The sequence below is a fragment of the Carcharodon carcharias genome, chromosome 15 (assembly GCF_017639515.1).
Source record: "Carcharodon carcharias isolate sCarCar2 chromosome 15, sCarCar2.pri, whole genome shotgun sequence".
NCBI classification, from domain to species: Eukaryota; Metazoa; Chordata; class Chondrichthyes; order Lamniformes; family Lamnidae; genus Carcharodon; species Carcharodon carcharias.
The window spans coordinates 97,414,144-97,431,368 of NC_054481.1; the positions used below are offsets into that span (position 1 = coordinate 97,414,144).

The following is a 17,225-nucleotide window of genomic DNA, read 5'->3' on the forward strand; positions in this document are numbered from 1 at the left end:
AAATCTACAAGGCAGTTGAGAGACTGGCCTTTTTATGTAGTGCAGAAACTTGGGCAACATCGAGAGGAACAATGAATGGATAGTAATGAATTGCGGATGCTGAGATGGATGTGTAGAGTGATGAGAAAGGACAATATCAGGAACCAATGCATCAGGAGTCAATGAGGATTGTGGGAGCAGCGAGGAAAGTAATCAAGAAGTGATTGAAATGGTATGGTCATCTGTTGCAGAGAGATAGAGAAAATGTTGTGAGGTTAATGATATAGATGGGACTGCCAGGAAGAAGGAGAAGAGAAAGGCCCAAGACCAGATGAAAAGTTGCCATGGTGAGAGATTTAAACACAATGGGACTGAATGAGGAATGGGTGACTGATAGGAAGGAGATGGAGAAGGGTGATCAACCAACATTGTGGCCCAAGTAAAATGGGAAAAGCCAAAAGAAGAAGATTTATCTAACCTACAAATTACTCTTTAGGAAACATATAACAGATGAGATGACTGGGACTTCAGCTTGGATGATGAAAGAAAGAATTTTACATCTAAGTTTTCAAATGACACTCAATTAAGAGGCACAGTAAATCGTAGATGGAAACGGGAAGATTAAGAGATCAGGCAAAGCTGTGGCAGAGGGAGTTCAATGTGGATAAGTGTAAGGTCCATCAACTGTTGCACATGTACAAAATGTAATCGAAAAGTCTGATGTAATGTTGTGTTATCTTGGGCCGGGTGGGGGGGGAATACAAAATAAGGCTTCATTTGGACAACACCCTGGTCAGACCTCATCTGGAGTTAAAAGTGGCATTAGTTTTAAGCACTGCGTTCTCGGAAGGTAAATTGGCCTTGGCAGAAGTCCATTGCAGATTCCCCAGTATGATATTGGGGCATATAGAGTTAAATTACAAGTCCATGTTTCATAAATCTAGCTTGTGGGAAGAGGCCTATGTGGAATATAAACATCAGCATAGACCTGTTGGGCCAAATGGCCTGTTTTGGTAATACATGTTTTATGTCATTTTATTTACTTGCTGAAGTATAGATGGTTAAGAAGTGATCCGATTGACGTATTTAAAATGATAAAGTGAGTTGATAGCATTTCATCTGCTTGGGCAGTCAAGAAAAATGGGGCACAATCTTAAAGACAAAAGGTGAACCATTTAAAACTGAAATCAAAAAACACATTTTCACACAAAATTGGTAGAAATCTGGAACATTTTCACCCCAGGCTGGAGGATGTTGGGTCAATTGAAATTCCCAAAACTGACGTCAATAGATCCTCAGTCTAAACACCCAAACACCTTTGGTCTGTCCGCAAGCATGACCCAGGCCTTCTTGTCGCTTGCCATTTCAACACACCATCCTGCTCTCATGCCCACATGTCCATCCTTGGCTTCCTGCAATGTTCCAGTGAAGCCAAACACAAACTGGAAGAACAGCACTTCAACCTCTGATTAAGCACTTTACAGCCTTCCAGACTTAACACTGAGTTCAACAAGTTAAGACAATGAACTCTCTCCTCGGTACTCGTCTTTTTTTTATCCTTTTTTTCAATATTACTTTTTAATTTTTATCCAATTATTTTTATTTTTATTTATTTCTATTCATTGTTTTATCCCAATCTTTTATCCTATTTTCAATATTTGTTCCCCACCACCATCCCCTCCCCACCCCCAAAAGGGCCATCTGTCACTTGTTCATGTTGTTTTTTTCAGAGTACTTAGCCTTGTCCTGCTATTATCACATTCTGCTTTTTTACCTTAATTCCGCTATCAGCCCTTCCTTTAGCCCTTACCACTACCATTACCACCCCTTTATCCTTTTGTTCATGACATCTTTGTCAATCCCTTCTTTGCCCCCAACTATTGCTGGCCTTCACCTGCTCCACCCCCTTAAACAGTATAAATTTCATCACATTTTTACTTCTCTTTAGCTCTGAAGAAGAGTCATATGGACTCGAAACATTAATTCTGTCTTTCCACAGATGCTGTTAGACCTGCTGAGTTTTTCCAGCAGTTTCTGCTTTTGCATCAATAGATCCTACTTGTCCTCATTTTTCACCCCACCAGCCTCCACGTTCAAAGGTTCATCCTCTGCCATTTCCACCAACTCCAGTATGATGCAACCACCAAACACATCTTCCCCTCAACCCTCCCATTCAGCATTCCATAGGGACCATTCCCTTCGTGACACCATGGTCCACTCCTCCATCACCCCCAACTCCTCATTCCCTTCCTACTGTACCTTCCTATGCAATCGCAGAAGGTGCAACACCTGCCCCTTTACATCCTCACTCCTTATCATCCAAGGCCCTAAACACTCCTTTCAGGTGAAGCAGTGCTTCACTTGCACCTCCTTCAATTTAGTCTACTATATTCACTGCTCCCAATGCAGCCTCCTCCACATTGGGGAGACTAAATGCAGACTGGGTGACTGCTTTGCAGTCTGCAAGCACGGCACAGACCTTTCTGTCATTTGCCATTTCAACACACCATCTTGCTCTCATGCCCACATGTCCGTCCTTGGCCTGCTGAAATGTTCCAGTGAAGTCCAATGAAAACTGGAGGAACAGCAGCTCATCATCCGATTAGGCACTTTATGGCCTTCTGCACTTAACATTGAGTTCAACAACTTCAGGCCATGAACATGAACTCCCTCCTCCATCTTTATCCCTTCTTAAATCCAATTTTTAAATTATTTATTATGTGTTTATTTCTATATAATTTTTAAAAAAACTTTAAAAAATTTTTTTTAATCTTTTTCTCCCAACCACCCCCACAGTGCCATCTGTCACCTGTTGTGCTTTCAGAGACCGCTGACCCTTGTTCTGCTATTAACATATTCTGCTTTCTTACCTTTATGCCACTATCAGTACCTTCTTTAGTCTTTAACACTACCACGAACAATCCCTTTGTGTCCATGACATCTTTGTCAATCTTGTGCTCCCACCTATCCCTGACCTTCTATTTTGCTCCACCTGCTCCACCCCATCTTAAGCAGTATCATATCCATCACATTTCTACTCTTTAACTTTGAAGAAGAGTCATACAGACTTGAAATGTCAACTCTGTTTCTCTCTCCACAGATGCTGCATGATCTGCTGAGTTTTCTAGCATTTTCTATTTTCATATCAATATATTTTTGTTAGGTATGGGTATCAAGGAATGTGGGACAAAGATGGAGAAATGGAGTTGAAGTACAGGTCAACCATGTTCTGATCAAACAATGGAACAGATTCAAATAGCCTGTTTCTTTGCTCTTTTTTTCTTTATCACTAGAAGATCTTCTCTGTTGGGTTGTGGTTGGGATATTTGGGTGGCAGGCTCTGGTGTGACAGAAGGCAAGTCTGGTTGGTGGGTGCAAACTGGTTCTGAGCTTTTAAATGAGCATTCGCCCAAAGTTCAAGTGAGAAGGCAGTCCATCACTCATGTTTGGACCCACCAACCGCTTCTTCCTGGTATGGGGAGTTCCAGCTGTGATCAGTGCAAAGCTGAGGCTGAGTCACCGCATTCAAACTGAGTGGTAGATTTTAGTCTTCACCACCTGGGCAGTAATCTGGCAGAGCAGATTGCCCACCCATTACACAGCCTGTTGGATTTCCAATCCATTTATTTCAGTGATTATATAAGTGAATCAAGAAATTATGCTTGTTCTTGTGTTGAAATTCTGAAAGAACATAAGTCACCATTTAAGGATCTTTTAAACCTAATCCCAAACCCATAACTTCCACTATCCATAATACAAAGAGGAGTAGAAAACTGATCATGAATACGTGCTCTGGAACTTGTATTTCAGGCTTTCAAGTGTTTGCTCTTACTTTGATATATCAAATTCATTTGGAAGGAGGCTGGTTGGCCCCTCGCACCTGTATCATATTTTTTGTTAACAGAAAAAGAAAGACTTGTATACACACACACACATATATATATATAGCACTTTTCATGACCACTGGATGTCTCAAAGTGCTTTACAGCCAATAAAGTACTTTTTGAAGTACAGTTGCTGTTGTAATGTAGGAAATGTGGCAGCCAAACTTCCATAAACATCAATGAGATAATGACTAGGCTATGGCCGGGATTTTCCATGCCTGCCGGCATCGGGCGTGTTTGATGGTGTGAGCAAACAATATGGCGTGAAACCAGTTTGCGATCGTCCGCTCAGTCCACTGATGGCAGGCCGTGCTTTGCGCCAACAGACGTCGGGAACCTCATTGTAATACATCTGCATATCATTATTAGGCCAGCCCACAGGAATTGTCCCCCGCCCTCTGGATCATTTGTCCACCGACGTTTTTCACAACAGCACAAAAAGGTGTGAACTTGGTGGGCTACACTTTGAGGGGAACTCAGTACAGAGTAATGTTGTCCAGCACTCGCCAGGGTCGTCTGTTGGACTTCAAGCTTAAGGAGTGTTGGGTGGGGAGGTGTGGTTAAGGGCTGCCTTGTGGTTGAGGCGACTTGTGGGGGAGGCCCTGCCATTGAATATAGTGCACAAGCATTCAGGGTGAGGGGTACGATGGGCAAGGGAAGCTGCCACACATTAGGGAAACCTGTATAAAGTGACCATTCTTCTACAGCTAAGATAGGTCAGGCGCAGCCGCATTGATACAATTGGAGTTGGGCTTTTAGCTTACCTGCCCACTCAAGCAGTGCGGAGGCATCAAAGTGCCACCAAGTGCCTCAAAAATTTTCGTCCCCTCAGCACAGACCACAAAGTCATGAGCGTTTTAGTGGACAGCAAAACTGGTGGACAACTGCACACATTGTACAATCTCCTCGCTAAAGCTGGCCATGGAGCAGTCACTGTTGAAGGTGCTCACTTCCCCTTTGCAATGTCAGCATCCCGGTTTGGACCAGTCTCCCCCATGGTTCAAGTGAATAGTGCAGCTTTGCAGCACTGTTGAGGAGAATGTCTGCACCTGAGCTGAGAGCACAGAATGCAGTGCAATGGGCAGAGCTGCTGGCAATCAGTCAGGTGGAGTGGGACGGAGGTGGGTGGGGTTTTGGGCAGCCATGCAGCGCACTAATCTCTGGTCACCCAAGTGGTGGCCAGCACTCACCTAGAAGCGTTAAGGTGCCGTCACACTTAACCAGGACAGGTTCTTAGTAAACCCATGCTAACCATATGTCTCTCTCTTTCATTCTGCAGGGGGAGTATATCAGGATCCTGGAGCCTGGTGAACTAGCTGTATGCTTGATGGCCTACAGAGAGTGAAGACGACGGAGGAGAGAGTGACTGAGGCTACTGGCTGCTCAGAGGCAGGAGCAGCAACCTTAGGAAGGCTAGGGCTCAAGCACATGCCACCCAAGAGCTGCAGTGAGCCATCGCTGGTCTAGCGATACCCAGGTTCTATAGACGTTGTCTTTCATTCTTGCAGATGACTGAGAACCTGTGTCGAAGACTGCACATGTCTAGGTAACTGGTCGGTCACACCTGCCAGCTACTGCAGGATTTGGTGCCATGGGAACATGGAGGGCATCCAGTGGCCATGAATGTGACCCCGGAGCTCAATTTCTATGCCAGTGTCTCCTTTCAGGGCTCCACAGGTGATTTCTGTGGGGTATCATAAGCCTCCACACACAAATGCATCCATGAGGTCATGCACGTGGTCTTTGCAAGGGCACACAACTTTGTGCATTTCGCCCAGGGCCAGGACAGCAGGATGTAAGAGCAATTGGATTCGCCCAGATCTCGGGTTTCCTCGCAGGTGCAGGGTGCACACAACTGCAGTCATGTGCCACTCAGATCTCCATCACAACACATGGTGAACTACTAACAACCACAAGGGGTTTCACTCGCTGAATGTGCAGCTGGAGTGCGACCACGAGAAACGCAGCCTTCAGGTGTATGCACAGTTTCCAGGGATTGTGCATGACTCTGACATCCTCAGTCGGTCACAGATCCCTGGAGACTTCCAGGGTACACAGGAGCTGCAGGAATGGCTCCGGTGCCTGGACCGGTCTGGTGGAGCCCTGCAGTACAGTCCATGGAGGGTGCCATGCATCATTGTCGTCTGCTGTGCCCTTCACAATCTGGAGCTGCAATGGGGAGAAGAGCTGTCTGAGGAGGTGATGGAGGAGCTGGACGTCTCCTCTGATGAGGACGCCAAGGGGGATGAGGGTGAAGAGTTCCTCAAAGGCGATGATAATGGGGCATGAGGCCCTTGTACTGCTAGATGAGGCAGGCACGCTCAGGAGGCCCTCATAGCTACTAGATTTGCGGAGGATGATGACAACATGCAGTGAGGTGCCCCCATAGATCCTCACATTGCACCTGTGAATGTTTGACTCCAGTCTGGCTTGTGGAAGCGTGAATACCCACTGTGAGAATGCTCCTGTCATGGAGATGCAGTGCAGGCCCTAAAAGTTGCTCGATTGCAGGATGATGATGATGACATGCAGTGAGGACACTCCATTGATCTTCACATAGCCTCCGAGAATGTCTGACTCTTGTCTGCCTGAGGGCAGCTTGCTTGTGCTTTGTGACCAGGGTCATATCAAAGAGACACAGCCATGAAACTTTAGAAGCATCTGATCCTTTGTCCGTCTTCAGCATCTGAGCCCTTCAGGAGCACAGCGTCAGTGGTTACAGATGCTTAAAAGATGGGGGCCAGCCCCACCTTAAAAGTGCTGAGAGCACATGGAGAGAATGATGGAACTCTGTGATGCCTACCCACTACATTCTGGCAGCAATGACAAGCACCGTTGAGGTGCAGCCATCAGTAATATGTCCAGGGAGTGTGAGGCTGGACCATCACTTTTATCTGAAGGCTGCACAAAGCACAGGGAAGAGGCTCTGGACTGAGGCACCTGCCTTTATCTTGTGCAGAAAGGTTTCACATCTGAATGACACAAACACTGCTCATCAGAAGAAGGGACCATAGGCAGGGATACATTCTTGGGAGTTTATTGAACAGTATGTGCAAATGGTTAACACCCGTGCCCAGGCTGTGCAACTAATTCTCCTTAGTTATCCCAATTTTGTTGATTTGGTTTAATTGGTTTAACCTGAAAGATTAATTCTCCTTAGTACAGGCCGCGTGGCCTAATGGATAAGGCGTCTGACTTCGGTGTTTGTATTGGTGCTATCAGACAATTGCAGGTTCGAGTCCTGTCGCGGTCGCTTTATACAGAAATCAGATGGAGGGTCCTAAAAACCGCCGTCTCACTCGCCAGTTAAAGGCTAGTCACTTTCTTCCAAACATTTCAGAGCTCTTTGGGCTCCCCTTCGATAGCTCAGCTGGTGGAGCGGATGAGTGTAGGTGATTGTCCTAACTGGCGTCTCTAGATCTCTGGTTCATTTCTGGCTCGAAGGAAGTCTCCTCCTGCTTTTAGGGGAGGTGATGGCGTAGTGGTATTATTGCTGGACCAGAGACCCAGGGTAATGCTCTGGGGACCTGGGTTCAAATCCCACCATAGCAGATGGTGGAATTTAAATCCAATCAAGATCTGGAATTAAAAAGTCTAATTCTCCTTAACGGGGTTGGGGTACTTTATCGATCCTCTTAATCACATTTTGGTTTGATGTTGTAAGTTTCCTTTAAATTTTGTCTTTGGTTTTGCAGTGACCCTAACTTAGGGGCTGTGTTTTATTTTATCCCTCATTTTGTTAATTTAGTTTATTTGGTTGGCTTTAAAAGAGCTAATTCTCCTTAAATTTCCTGACCCTGCCGCTATGTTTCGGTGCACCTCCAGCATCCACAGCGGAGGTGGAGGCAGCCTGCTGACTGTTATGCCCTGTCTGTGATGACCTTGACAGGCGTCATTTAGAGGGCTGAGACTTGGAGGGCTGAGACTTGGAGGGCCCCAGCCTGCTTTCGGAGTCCTGCTGTGTGGCAGTGCCACCCTTCTCAGCTTGTGGAGCTGCAGCTGGAGTGGTCACAAAAGAGGACATTCGGATGGACGTGAACCAGAGTCATCTGGATGGATGGCCCTGGGGTGTGCATCTGCTGATCCTCCTTGCTATGGGTGCCCAAGGGCCCCAGGCTGACTCCTTGAGGAGAAGGGGTAGCTCAAGTGAAATCGAGCTGCCTGGCACCCATCTCAGGTACACACTGTTGGAGGCCAACTATGGCATCAGCAGTGGAGTTCAACCCAACGTAGGAGTGATGTCCTGGACCAAGGTCACCATGGCAGCTGCCATCCTATCAGTGTTGACCCTCGGTGTGTTGGCATGCTGGTGCTATCACCTCAGAGTGAAGGTGGATGGACACCCCCATTGTGCCTTGCAATCTGGGGAGTGCAGCTGACATCCCTTCCTGATGTTCCCAAGCTTGCCTTTGCAGCTCCAGCAACTTTGATATGACTGAGTCCAGAGGCTCGTCATCTGACTTGAACTCAGCAATTTCTGGTCTCCAGCAGTCCTTTGAGTGCCAGAGACCTGGGAAGTCTCTGCAGCTGCCTGCTGTGGATCAGACAGTGCGATGTACTCACCAGATTGTGATCCCGAGGCTATTCTAAAGCTAGGTGTCATGGAGGTGTGTGTGTGTCTGCGCTGGTCGAAGGTGTGGATGAGCACCATGATAGGACTTCAAGGAGACTGCCTCCAGATTCCCCTTCAGAGGTTTCTTTGGGGCTTGATTGGAGGCCCTGGGTCATGAGCTCTGTTGGCTGTTTTCCAGATGTGCCTGCCGAAGCAAAGGGAGATAATTAGTGCATGGCAGTGACTTGTGAAACAGGACACATCACTCATAGCATGGCTGTCTGATGCATGTTGCATTGCTGGACCTTCACTTGGTAGAGCATCGCAGACCTCACTGTCAGCACAGGACCAGTCCAGATTCTCACCAACAGGCTGATAGCTATTTTCAAAGTCCATTTGGACCTTGATTTCAGGCATTCCTCTGCTGATCTGCGGGCTCTCCATGTTGTTGTGTGCCAGCTTGTCCTGCATGAATAGAGATGGAGAAAGTATTAGTAGGACATCTGTCAGGCCAGAAAGTAACTATGCCTGGCGTGTGTTGGTAGTGAGTGGTTCCATGGATGGGATGTGGACAACGACGGTGAGTGTGAGAGAGTGAATGGTGATGCCTCTTGAACCGGCAGTGTGTGAAGGCCCTGTAGATGTGTGATGGGTTTGAGAGTGTGAGAGTTGAGAATGATAAGGAGAGTGACTTACCCTGGTGAAAAGGAGGAGACCATTCACTCTCTTACGGCACTGGGTGGCTGTCTTCTTTTGAAGGGCATTGGCGCTAACCACCACTGCCACCATCTCCTAAGCCTGGCTGGTCATGCTGCTGCCCATCCTGTGGCCAGAACGGGGGCATCCTGGCAGGACTGCACAACATTCAAAAGGCATTTCAGTGACATGCCGCTGAACCTGGGGGCTGCAGTCATTTTGCCTTTCGTGGACATTTTCCCCGCAGCAATCGTGAGGTGGAAACACTGAGATTCACGCGCGCTGCTGGGCTTTAAATATGACGCCAGGCATGATGAAGCGGTGGGTTTGGGATGATACGGCATGAAAACCTACGATCATCGTTTTAACTCTTTTGAGTCAAAACAATTAAACTAAATTAACAAAATCAGGGACAGAGTAAAAGCAGCTCCTTAAAGGGAAACTGAAAAAACAGGAGACAAAATGCAAAGGAAATTTACCAACATCAAATCAAAATGTGATTAAAGGAGTCTACAGAGCACCCCAGTCCCCGCGGTGCTCACCGAGCACGGAAGGCCTTGACGGTGCGATGGACACCACGTGCTCCCTCTCCAGGCACACACACCCGGCCACGATCATAGCCATGGAAGAGGGGCAGGCAGTCGGTTCAGATGACTCCCTCGATCACCCGCTGCCTGGACCTACTAATGGCCAACTTGGCCAGGCCCAGGAGCAGTTTCACCATGGGGTCCTCCTCCCTCCAGCCCCACTCCGCACCAGGTGCAAATAGATCAGGAGCATGGGACTGAGTTGTAAACAAAACAACAGTAAAAAGTTTATCAAGAAACTAAAAAGGGGGTGCAGCCTACAACCAATTAACATATACATGGTCCACGGACTCCACAAGGCCGCAAAACATGCAGGTATCTCGGGAGTCCATGAACTGACACGACCTACGGTTGTATGGCACTGCTGCATGCAACACCCTCCACCCCAGGTCCCCGATGGCAAGTGGGAGGATTACCCTGTAGAGGGCCCCCCACTGGGGACCTCCGCCGCCGGATGGCAACAAGGCACTCTAGGGCTTATCCGGGTGGCGGGCGAGGGCAAGGAAGTGAAGGGTGTGCAGCAGCAACCCATACAGGAAACCCCTCTGTGCCGTGCTAACAGCCATGGAGGGCATTTCCACGAGACAGCTCAGATTGCAGGGCACTGGCTCCCAAGGGAGGGTTTGGGGCTTGGGCCAATGTGGAAATCTGTCCGAACAGGGGTACGCTTGGACGAAAGACCACCAAGCACCTGCGCCACCTTGAGACCCAGAAGGATGCCGGAGCCAAGCACGACCGTGCTAAGGTCTGAATGGCATTGACTGCATGCCGGACATCCACGAACACATGATTTGTCAACTCCTGTGGTAGCATCCAGCCCACTCCTCCGCCACCCAGCATGTCCTCGATCCTGGGCACCCTGGCAGCCACAGCCCTCCTCTCCGCCAGCCATTGAAAAGGGTGGAGGGGCAGATTCCTGGGCATTGGCTCTCTAATGATAGCCACTACTCCTGACAGCTGAGAGCTGCGTCGCGAGGTGACCATTTTCCAGACTTTGATCAGGTCCAGGTAAAAGACGGGCAACACCTGCAAGGAGCAACGAAGGCCCCTCCGGTCTACAAACTGGAGCTGCACGTCAAAATTCAGGCCATGCACCTGGCGGAAGAAATACGTCGCCAGGGCACACCATCTCGGGGGGGTTGCGTTCATCATTTTACCTGCCCGCTACTGCACTTAGTGCACATCCGGGACGATTTTGCCCTATGTTTTTTGTGGTGTTGATTGAGGACTAAATATTGGCCCAGACACTGGGGAAAATGTGCCATGGGATCTTTTACATCATCCAAGCAATCAGAGGGGGCTCACTTTAAAGTCTTGTCCAAAAGATAAGCTTCCTCAATACTGCACCAGAGTGTTAGCTTTGATTTTATTCTATAACAATCACTAAATCCAATATAACCAGAGTCATCAAATATTAATGATCACTTTATCTCTAGTACTTCAGATAGATATTATCAATGTTATTGGGTAGATGTTCTGGACTTGATTTTCCAGACAGATTTCATCATCAAAACATCAAACTTTATTTACAGACTGCAGCAGTGGCTACATGCTTCTATCAAGCTCCACAACTAGAAGAACAACTCCCACTCTAAGGTTCCCCGTGCTTAGATTTGATTTGTTCACATTGTCATGTGATACTATACAACACAAGTCTTAAAGCTACAGTCATTACATTGCTTAAAGCTATAAATACTACATTCCTTCCCCTTTAAATTTTCTGTATTTACAAGTTTGTATTTACAAGAACATCTACCTTCATGACATTACAAATTACACAGATCAGTCTCTCAGGTGGTTTTCTAATCCGGGTGGAAAGTCTTAGCTCCATAACTTTTGAATCTCTTACAGGATCGACATTATTTGGGACTGCAGCAACATCAGGTACCACTTTAGGCACAGGCAGTTCAGTGTTATCTACTCTGACAGAGGCATCTGGTATATCTATTCTTGGTTGTACAATTCAACAGGGACCACGGGTTCTAAATGGTTACAGGTGGAATATCATTTTCTCAAATGATCCACATGTTTGTGGGTGATCCGGCCCTCCATTTCTATGTGGCACAACAGGGATCTGGTCACAGAAACTATTACACCAGGTAACCAACTTGATCTACTGCAGAAGTTTTGTACATATACTGCTTCACCAACAGTAAATTCTCACTTTATGCAAATCATGAGCCGCTTTTTGATTCCCTTGACTTTTCTCCACCTTCCCCTCTAAATTGGGAAGTATCAGGCTTAATCTCGTTCGAAGGCATCTCTTCATAAGTAACTCTGAAGGTGTTGAACCTGCAGTAGTATGGTGGGTTGCTCATAGCTCAGAAAAGACAATCTCCCATCTTGTCATCTTCTGTGTACCACAGAGTTTAGTCTCGTTCTTCATTTTGACTCAGTTGATTCTTCAGCTCTTCTGTTTCCTTCTTATATCTGTTGGCTTCCTCCTGAAATCTTGAACATTGCTACATCTTCTCTGCCACTGATTCTTCAGACTGTTCAGAGTGATATTAAATTCTTCCTCCTTCTGTTCATAATTTTCCAGTGGTATAAGCTTTGACCTGAAGGATCCTTGTAGTGTGTGAAGGTTTCTCAACAGGTTTTCCTTTTTTTTTTTACGAAGCTCACTTGCTTCATCTTGAGTTCTCTATTTCAGCAGAGTCTCCTTTCGTCTCTTCTGCTGTTCTTCCATGCTGCTGTTTAATACATTCTTCATTTCCACTGCTGAATGGCTACACGTTCCTCTGACATCCTGTTAAGGTTCTTTGACTCTCCAGGCTCATTCTGAAGTACCTTGCCTTGTTCATTTCCCAACTCAGGAACTCTTCCTGCTTCCTTTTGAAACCTCACTGGCAAATGACTAATTTCCCTCAAGCAATTGCGACCTAGAAGGCTTGGTCCTTTGCCTTCTACTACCATCACCAGGAGTTGTGCTGCTTGGTGCCTATAATAAACAGATACAATGGCAATACCCTTCACTTGGAAAGCTTCGCCAAGTATAAGTTTTCAATTTGTCTGAAGTCTACTCCAAATTCAAGTGTTGAGTACCCTTGTTTAAATATTTGAAGGTGTGCTCTCCCACTACAGTGGTTGAAGCACCAGTGCCCACTTCCATCAAACCATAGAAAAGTTACAGCACAGGAGGCCATTCAGCCCATCTTGTCCATGCCAGCTCGAGGACACCCAGGTGCCCTTTCTAATCCCACCTTCCAGCACCCAGCTCATAGCCCTGCAGCTTACAGCACTTTAGATGCAGATCCAGATACTTTTTAAAAGAGTTTAAAGTTTCTGCCTCTACCACCAACTTGGGCAGCAAATTCCAGACACACACTACCCTCTGCGTAAAAAAGATCTTCCTCATGTCTGCCCTACACCTCTGCCACTTATCTTGAATCTATGTACCTGGTTCTAGAATTCTCCATCAAGGGAAACAATTTTATCCTGTCCACTTTATCGTTTCCCCTCATAATTTTATACACCTCAATCAAGTCACCTCTCAGCCACCTTTGTTCTAAGGAAAATAGCCCCAACCTATCCAATCTCTCCGCGTACCTACTCTTTTCTAACCCTGGCAACATTCTTATAAACCTCCTCTGCACTCTCTCCAGAGCTATTACGTCCTTCTTGTAATGTGGTGACCAGAACTGCACACAATACTCCAGTTGTGGCCTCACCAGTGCTTTATACAATTCCAACAGTTTATATCCTTACTTTTATATTCTACACCTCTGCCAATGAAGGAGAGCATTCCATATGCCTTCATTACAACCTTGTCTACTTGTACTGCTGCCTTCAGGGATCTGTGTACTTGTACGCCAAGATCTCTCACTTCATCTACCCCTCTTAGTATATTCCCATTTATTTTGTAATCCTTGTAACTGTTTGGCCTCCCTAAATGTCTGACCTCACACTTCTCTATGTTAAAATCCATCTGCCACTTTACTGCCCACTCCACCAACCCATCTATATCATTTTCGAGATTATGGCTATCCTTTACACTGTCCACTACTCGGCCAATATTTGTGTCATCTGCAAATTTCCCAATCGTGCTCCCTATGTTCACATCCAAATCATTAATATATAACACAAACAGCAAGGGTCCCAACACCGAGCCCTCTGGAACACCACTTGAGACAAATTTCCATTCACAAGGGCATCTATCCACCATTACCCTTTGTTTTCTGTTACAAAGCCAACCTTTTATTCAGTTTGCCACATTACCCTGAATCTCATGGGCTTTCACTTTCCTGACCAATTTGCCATGTGGGACCTTGTCAAATGCCTTGCTAAAATCCATGTACACAACATCCACTGCACTACCTTCATCAACCCTTCTTGTCACTTCCTCAAAGAATTCAATCAAATTTGTGAGACAAGACCTTCCTTTAACAAATCCATGCTGACCATCCCTGACTAGTCCATGCCTTTCCACATGACAGTTAATCCTATCTCTCAGGATTGATTCTACTAAATTGCTCACCACCAATGTAAGACTAGCTGGCCTATAATTGTTTGGCATTTCCTTTGATCCCTTTTTAAACAATGGAACTACGCTTGCACTTCTCCAGTCCCCCAGTACCTCCCTGTATCTAGTGAAGATTGGAAAATTATCCTCAGAGCATCTGTTATCTCCTCCCTGACTTCCTTCAGCAGCCTTGGAAACAATCCATCTGGTCCTGGTGACTTATCAACTTTCAAGGATTTCAACCCTTCGAGTAATTCCTCTCTCTTTATGACTATCCCGTCCAATATCTTGCAGTGTTCCTCCTGAACTACTATATCTAAATCCTCCCTTTCCTTTGTAAATACGGAGACAAAATATTCATTCAAAACCCTTCCCACAGCCTCTGCATCTACACACAAGTTTCCATCTTCATCCCACTTTTTCCTTACTAACCTTTTAGCATTAATGTATTGGTAAAACATCTTTGGGTTATCTTTAACTTTACTTGTTAATCTTTTTTCATGATCTCTTTTTGTATTCCTTATTTCCTTTTTTACTTCATCCCTGCACTTCCTATATTCGTCTAGGCTGTCTGCAGTGCTTAGTTCTTTGTGCCTATCGTACGTTTTCTTTTTCTGTTTGATAATTGCATTCCTCTAGACAACCAGGGAAGTCTCAATTTGGCAATACCACTCTTATTTTTGTAGGGGACATGTCTACTTTGTACAATTAGGATCCCGCTTTTTAGTGCTTTTCACCAGTTTTCCACTGTTTTATCTTCCAGCATTGCTGTTCAGTCCACCTCAGCCATATCCCTTTTCATTTCTGCAAAATTTGCCTTCCCTGAGTTCAAGAATTTTACTCCTGCCTTATCTCTGTCCTTTTCCATGGTAATGCTAAATCTAACTGAATTGTGATCACTGTCCCCGATATGGTCACCAACTGTCACTTCACCCACTTGCCCTTCATCATTCCCCAAGACTAGGTCTAGAATTGCATCTCCTCTCGTTGGGTTTGTCACTAATTGGTTGAAAAAATTTTCCTGGACACACTGCATGAATTTTTCTCCCTCAGTGCCCCTTATATTGCTTGAATCCCAGTTGATATTAGGATAGTTGAAGTCTCCTAATATTATTGCCCTCTTGTCCTTACAAGCAGAAATTTGCCTACATATTTGTTCTTCTATCTCCCTTTTAACTATTTGGGGGTCTGTAGTATACTCCCAGTAGAGCGACTGCCCCTTTTTTATTTCTAAGCTTAATCCATAAAGCCTCATTTGCTGACCCATTTAGTATATCAGCCCTTCTCACAACTGGAATTGATTATCATTAAAGGTTTTCCATTTACCTGCAGAGTAACAGTGATTGGCTCTGTCTTTCCTAATTTTATATTAAACAGGGAATAAAGATCAGAATGGGTGGTTTCTGACTCTTCCACATTATGTACTTCCATTAACTTAGTTTGCTGTTTAGGAGTCTGTCTCAATCTAGCTTTACAATGCTTCAGTATGTGCCTTCTTTTATGGCAAAAATAGCATTACGCCTCTTTAAAATGGCAAGTTTCAGGAATAGGATTGCTTCCACCTCGGTAACAATTCATTTTCAGATCTGTTGCTGAGCTGTTTCCTGTGTTTATTTTAAATTTCTGGGTAGCAGGGTTTGTCTCCGACTTCACGGCGCAGTTCCAGCTTTCCGTGCCACACCCATCTGTCCGTTCCCACCCCAACCGGAAAATGGCACTATTTTGTGCACCTTGTATAGCCTGTACGTCCCATTTGGCACTTTCCATCACGAGTGCTATTTCCAATGCTTTTTTAAAATTGAGATTTACTTCAGCTAATAATCGTCATTCAATGGCATCATCTTGCACACTGCAGACCAAATGATCCCTGAGCGTATTACTTAGGGTGTCTCCGAAATCACAGTGTCCAGGCAGTTGTTTCAATTTTGCCACGTATGTAGCAATGGTCTCCCTCAGGGCTGTAACCCTCGAATTAAACCTGAAGCTCTGCATGGTCCCTGGGGGTTTGGGTTGATAGTGTCCCTTAACGAGGTCTATCAATTCACTGAAGGTCTTTGAATTGGCAGCATTTGGGGCCGTCAAACTTCAGGTTGAATTATAGATTTTACACCCGCTAATGCTTAGGAGAATTGCTCTCCTCTTTTCCCCCCTTTTATTTTGTTTGCCTGAAATAGAACCTGAAGCATTCTACATATTGATACCAATCCTCTGTGGATGGTTCAAAGGGGTCAATCCTACCAAACTGTGGCTTTTCTGATGAGAATGTCTTCCTTTTCTTCTGTTTAAACAAGATACTCAAAGTCGCTGGGTGAGGGACAACACCAGATCTGATTTATCCTTGTTGCCAGTTTGTTATGGGCTTGATTTTCCAGGCAGGTTTCTCATTAGAAATATCAAACTTTATTTATAGGCTGCAGCAGCAATTACAGGCTTCGATTAAGCTCCACAAGAGAAGAACAACTCCCACTCTAAGGTTTCCGACGCTTAGTACTGATTCGCTCACACTGTCACCTGATAACTTTACAACACAATAAGTCTTAAAGCTATAGTCACTACATCCCTTAAAGCTGCAATTATTACAGTAGAGAGGCAGCAGAGCAGGAAAAGATAGAGAACTTGAAAAAAGAACCTTTCCTTGATTTATTTTAGCTTTACTGGTTTGTGCTGGGACTTCGGGCAGATTAGTAAACCAGCCTCTTCCCTGAGATTCAGCTGTGGCCCAGATCTTCCGATCAATGTCGGAGGGGATACGCCCGAAGCTGACTATGATTTCATCTGCCCGGTTACCATTTTATGTTAGAGGCTTTTCACCTTATGATACCAGCTCCAGCGGGAATTCTGAGATTAACAGAGTTGGGTGGCCACCTGTCAAGTGTAATTCAGCGCAGCCATGCCCCTTAAGGCCTGTCTAGAGTTCATTGGCATACATTGTTTTAAATGGACTTGGTAATCCACAACATTGCACAAACTCCCCTCACTGATGGTACTAATCCCTCCTCATCCACTCCTCAGCAGTGTTCATTCCACTCCCCTCCCTCACCTCCCGACAGTGTTCACCCCAACAG

At 45.6% G+C, this 17,225-nt stretch overlaps 1 protein-coding gene and 1 non-coding gene across 2 annotated transcripts in view; one reads left to right on the forward strand and one right to left on the reverse strand.

Annotated features, from left to right (window-relative positions):
- disp3 (dispatched RND transporter family member 3) overlaps positions 1-17,225 on the reverse strand; it is a 753,445-nt gene that overhangs the window by 388,403 nt on the left and 347,817 nt on the right. The window lies entirely within an intron of this gene.
- Positions 7,028-7,116, forward strand: trnar-ucg. The gene is given in 2 exon segments: positions 7,028-7,064; positions 7,081-7,116. It is a non-coding gene; the product is annotated as a tRNA-Arg (tRNA).